The sequence below is a fragment of the Silene latifolia genome, chromosome X (assembly GCF_048544455.1).
Source record: "Silene latifolia isolate original U9 population chromosome X, ASM4854445v1, whole genome shotgun sequence".
Classification (NCBI taxonomy): Eukaryota; Viridiplantae; Streptophyta; class Magnoliopsida; order Caryophyllales; family Caryophyllaceae; genus Silene; species Silene latifolia.
In genome coordinates, this window is record NC_133537.1 from 22,419,623 (window position 1) to 22,426,195 (window position 6,573).

Sequence of the window (6,573 nt, forward strand, 5' to 3'; positions counted from 1 at the left end):
GAATTAATTAATTCCTTAATTATAGGAGTGCAATTTTGCGTCTTATTATAATGTGATTAAATAAGATTAAATTTAGTAATTAAGTGTTATATTACTAAATTGGTTGAGGTATTAATATAAGTTTTGAGGTAGAGGTAATTAGTTATTTAAAGTTACAAGAAGTTGTAATTTTAACCAACTAGTAATTATGGGACCCATTATATGACGATATAATGGTAGTATACTACTCAAAAAGTGGAGGGTATATTATATTATTAATTGTAATATTTAAGTGTTAAATGATTACATTAATAATTAATTATGTAAGATAGTTGAACATATGACTTATAAGCATTTGTGGGACAAATGACAAAAGGCGAAAATGGACCATGATGGGTCCATTATTTCGGCCATAATGAGAGCAAAAGATGCTCTAGTTTGTCTTGTTCATTTGTTATAATATAGTGTGATAGAGACATATCTATGACACATCTTACAAGCATGCATTATACACTCTACCTATAATAAACAAGCAAGTAAAAACAAAAGGCAAAAGATTCCTCCTTTGCCTAAGGCCAACCGGTTTTTGGCCTTTATAATGGGCATTTTGTTTCTCATTTGGAAGGTTGTTCTTTTGCTTGTATTCTCTCAATATTTTCCCTCACATGCAATTGCATAAATCTCTCATAAATACTAATACATTAAATCTATTACTAGAAGTAGTAATAATAGAAATATTAGTATTATTAAGGTTATATTTCTACTATATATCTAGTTAATATTAGTAGGAATTTTTGGGATTAATCTTGGGTGCAATTTATTGGAGTGGCTTCTATACTTGGAGTCTTAGGAGGATCATCCATCATATTTAGCTCAAGAACAAGTGAAGGAAGGCGACCTTACTTGTGCCCAAATTTTCGAACCAACCAACAATGTAAGGAACATTGTTTTTCTTATAAATCTTTCATTTTGTTATGCATGCACTAGATCTAAAGAACAAATAATTAACAAGTTAATTAGTTCACTATTAGAGGAGTCTAATAATAGGTATATGAAACAAACAGAAGATTCACGTAATATAATAAGATATTTAACATAAATATCCTTGCAACAAAATATACGGACACAGTCATACAATCTTGTCTATTTCTAGTCAGTCATTTGAGATAATAAAATAGTTATGACGAATTTAACTGCCACCGATTAAACCAATTTCCAATCGTAAAATCTCAAAACGTTTTCTAGCTAAAGCCTTTGTCAAATATCCGCCCATTGATTTTCGGTACTACAAAATTCTAGTTTTATGTTGCCTTTATCAACATGGTCGCGTAGAAAATGGTGTCTAATATCAATATGTTTGGTACGAGAGTGTTGTGCGGGATTTTTAGATATAATTATACAACTCGTATTATCACATAAAGTAGGAATACATCCTACATCTATACCATAATCACATAATTGTTTCTTAAGCCATAATACTTGAGAACATACCAGTCCGGCAGCAATATATTCAGCTTCAGCAGTAGACAAGGCAACTGAATTTTGTTTCTTTGAACCTCATGTTATAATACAAGGTCCAACAAATGTAGCGAATCCTGACGTACTTTTCCTATCTAGAGAACATCCTGCATAATCTGCGTCTGAATATCCAATTAAATTGAAATTGCAATTGAGTGGATACCATAAATACAGATTTTGTGTACCAATTAAATATCTTAAAATTCTTTTAACTGCAACCATATGCGATTCTTTGGGACATGACTGAAATCGTGCACACACACATACACTAAAGATTATATCCGGACGACTTGTAGTTAAATAGAGAAGTGAGCCAATCATACCTCGGTAAGTGGTTTCATCCACACACTTACCATCTTTATCCAAGGTTAGTTTCTTATCAGTAACCATTGGAGTATCCATGGGATTGGCATCTTGCATTCCAAATTTCTTGATTAATTCTTTGATGTACTTTTGTTGATGTATCATGATGCCTTCATCTGTTTGTTGAATCTGAAGTCCTAAAAAGAACTTTAATTCACCCATCATGCTCATCTCAAATTCTGATGTCATTAAATCTGAAAAATACTTACAAAGTTTGTTGTTAGTTGAACCAAAAATGATATCATCAACATAGATTTGAACAACTAATAAATCAGAACCTTCTGACTTTAGAAACAAGGTTTTATCGATTGACCCTCTTTTAAAATTACTTTGAAGCAAATATTTGGATAGTCTATCGTACCAAGCCCTTGAGGCTTGTTTCAAACCATATAAAGCTTTGTCAAGCTTGTATACATGATTTCGAAACTTGTGATCTAGAAAGCCAGGAGGTTGCTCTACAAAAACCTCTTCATTCAAATAACCGTTAAGAAATGCAGTCTTAACGTCCATTTGAAATAACTTCATCTTCTTATGTGCTGCAAACGCAATTAAGAGACGAATTGCTTCTAGCCTTGCCACTGGAGTAAATGTCTCATCATAGTCGATTTCTTCTTGTTGGTTGTAACCTTGTACCACCAATCTGGCTTTATTTCGAACTATGACTCCTGTATCATCCAATTTGTTTATGAAAACCCATATGGTTCCAATAATTGAACGATTTTTAGGTCTTGGCACTAAATTCCAGACTTTATTACGTTCAGATTGTTGAAGTTCTTCTTGCATTGCTATAATCCAGTCAGATTCTGCAAGAGCATCTTTAATATTGGAAGGTTCAATGGTAGATAGGAAGGAATAGAATGAACAAAAGTTGTTCAAATTTCTTCGAGTTTGAACTCCTTGGTTCAAACTTCCAAGTATACTTTCCATAGGGTGAGATCCTCTGTATTTCCACTTTTTGGAATTTTCAGGTACATCATCATGTGAACTTGGTTCTCCTTCTTCAAATGAGTTAGAATTGGTTCCCCCTGAATCCAACCCTTGGGTTATAGTTGATTCCGTTGCAACCATGGGATCTATATTCGTGGTTATAGCTTCATTAGTTATAACCGTAGATTCCAATTTTTCTTTTTGAGAAGAATCAATAGTATCATCAACTATTGTTTCAGTTCTCTTATTTTTCTCATTTGAAGGATTCCTTAATTCATCATTTGTACCTTTGATTTCTTTTTCTTCTTCTTCTTCTAACTCTGGAGGATCATCTCCAGAAAGATGGAAGTCAAGTTCATTCATATCTTCTTCCTCATCCTGTTCAGCCTTATCAAACATGTTATTTTCATCAAAAATAACATGTACGCTTTCTGCTATGCAAAGAGTTCTTTTGTTGAAAACTTTGTATGCCTTGCTATGATTAGAGTAACCAACAAATATCGCTTCATCGCTTCTAGGATCAAATTTAGTTAAACGATTTTCGCCATTATTATGGACATAACATTTGCTCCCAAAGCAACGAAGATGTGATATATTTGGCTTACGCCTTCTGAGTAATTCATAAGAGGTTTTCTTAATGATTGGTTTAACCATAGCACGGTTGTGTACGTAACATGCAATACTAACAGCTTCTGCCCAAAAGTTTCTAGGCAAACCACTACATAATAACATGGTTTGTGCCATATCTTCCAGTGTTCTATTCATACGTTCAACAACACCATTTTGTTATGGGGTTCGTGGTGCAGAAAAATTGTGTTCTACCCCATTCTCCCTACAATATTCAATAAATGCTTTGTTATCAGTGCCATGATCCGTACGAATAGAACCCAGATTGTGTTTATATTTGTGTTGAGCAAGCTTCATTAGTACAACGAATTTATCAAAAGTCTCATCTTTAGAGCTTAAGAAGATCGGCCAAACGTACCTTGAGTAATCATCTACCAAGACAAATATGTACCTCGATCCGCCTCTACTTCTTACTTTCATTGGTCCACATAGATCCATGTGCACCAGTTCAAAAGGATTGTTTGTGCTAATCACCCTTTTAGGCTTAAAAGATGATCTTACATGTTTACAACGAGCACAAGAGTCACATAAGCTCTCTTGATCGAACTTGATTGTGGGTAATCCCTCTACCAAGTCCCATCTTTTGAGTTTGTTTAAAATGGTTGAACTTATGTGTGCAAACCTCTTAAGCCATAAACATGGATCATCTAAAGTTACTTTCATACATGTAAAAGAGTTAGTAGGAATAGCATTTAAATCAATCATGTATACATTTCTCTTTCTTTGTCCTTCAAGGATAACATTACTAGTTCCCTCAATTATGATTCGACAACCATATGAATGAAATACGACTTTGTTGCCTTTATCACATAATTGTGAGATACTTAGTAAGTTATGTTTTAGACCCTCTACAAGGTATACTTCACTAATTGCGTGAGAAGGAGAAATACCTATTTTGCCAATTCCTACTACTTTACCTTTCTTATTGTCTCCAAAGGTAAGCTTGCCGCCATTAAAAGGTTTGAGTGAAAGAAATAGATTTTTGTCTCCAGTCATATGTCTTGAGCATCCGCTGTCAAGATACCACTGATCGTTTTCTTTCACCACAATCTGCAAAATAATTCAAAGGCAATTTTTAGGTACCCAAGCTAGGTTGGGCCCTTTGATGTTAGTTTCTCTATAAACTAAGTCTTTCCGAACCTAAATTTGTCTAACGATCCTTTTCTTTTGAGGTGTTCTATGATAAGGTCTAGACTTCTTAATGTTATTCGTTTGAGTTTTAGATGTTTCATTTGTGTTTTGTTTAAGAACATTCTTTTTGCTTTGAAAATCAAAACTCATATAATAAAACCATTGAAACTCATTATTTCGTTCTTCATTATCGTTTGGTTAATCAACGGTAGAATAATCGTCTTCAACTACTACTTCACATGCTTTGTGGGTTTCAACATTCTTTCGAATATCGTGTGCATGTTTTATACAATTAACCTTAATATGACCTTTATCACCACAGTAAGTACAAATTAAGTACTCAGGTAAATCGGCGTACTTTCGTTTTCTAAAATCTCGATCTGAGGGAGTAGCCTTGTATTTAGAATTATCCCTGCGACCATAGCTTTCATGCCCTAATCCCATTTTCATGTTGTTATCGGATTGTTCTGTTAAGAAGTTTAATACCTTTGTACTTCCTTCCCATTTATCGTGAACCTTACGAGCATGATGAAGTAGTTCTCTTAAAGATTGAATTTCTTCATTGCATTTTGTATGATCAATCTTAATTTCCGTAGAGGAACTACCTTCACGGAGATTATTTAATTGCTTATTTAACTTAGCAATTTTCTCTTCATATTGTTTTGAGATATTTGCTTGATTAATCTCCTTTTCATTTAGTTGCTTATTAAGAAAATCAATTTCTTTTTTATGATCTGAGATTGTACCATTCTTGGCTGAAATCTCGGTTTTTTAAAGTTCATTAAGTTTCTTCAATTCAGCGGTTATAGCTTCATTAGCTATAACCTTGGCTTGAAGTTGCTCAATGTTGAGTTTCTGCTCTTTGGTTATCGCTTCATTAGCTATAACCTTAGCTTCAAGAGCCTTGTTCTCATTTGCCATTGAATTCAAACCTTCAGTATCATCAACGGTAGCTTTAGATTTCAATTTCTTGGCTTTTGCTTTAAGCAATTGATTTTCTTCAGCAATGTCCATTATTTGCTCTTTTAAATCTTTTAACTCTAGACTTTGCTCATGACAATGATCTAACGATTGTTCAAAATACTTAACTAAAGCGCTTTTGGATAATTTCTTAACTTGTTTCTTAAGTTGAAGATAACTTACCTCATCTTCATCTTCATCAGATTCAGATTCTCCCATGAAATAGAATTCTGAACTTGAATCATTATCAATATTTAAACTTATATTGCTTAAGCATAGATTTGCGACTTCTTCATCTTCGAACTCCTCATCATCCTCTGTATCTAGATCTCCCAGTATGAAGCCATCATGACTTGCTTGAATTCCTTCTTTGTTTTGTCTCTCTGGGTTTTGTCTTTTATTTTCTTCCATGTGGGGCAATCTTTGATCATGTGATCAGAATCACCACACTTGAAGCAATCTCTATTTGCAAAAGAATTTTTCGAATCAGAAGATTTTTTTTAGAAGACTTATTGTTGTTGAGCGTTTTATTTTGTTTAAAATTGAAACATTTCTTTCTAAAACGTTTGGCAAACAACATAGTTTCATCCTCTAGATCGGACTCATTGTTTTCACTTGCGAGTGCCATACTCTTTCGAGTGCTCGTTTATGCTTCATCAGCATTTAAAGTGATTTCATGAGCCATTAGGGCTCCAATGAGTTCTTGATATGAGAGGTTTGTAAGGTCACGACATTCCTCCATAATAGTGACCTTAGGGCGCCATTTTTTTGTTAAGCTCCTAAGAACTTTTCTAGCTATGTCTTCAGTCGGAATAATGCGACCTAGATTTTTTAGTTCATTTATGATACTTAAAAACCGTGTTGACATGCTATCAAGTGTCTCATTAGGCTCCATAGAAAATAGCTCGTATTTTGTATCAAAAGATCAGTACGATTTTTCTTAACATTGGACGTTCCTTCATAGGCCAATTCCAACCCATCCCATATCTCCTTGGCAGTCGTACAAGAAGAAAAGCGATCAAATTCAGTTGAAGTCATACCATTTTGTAGTAAACTTATCGCTTTTGA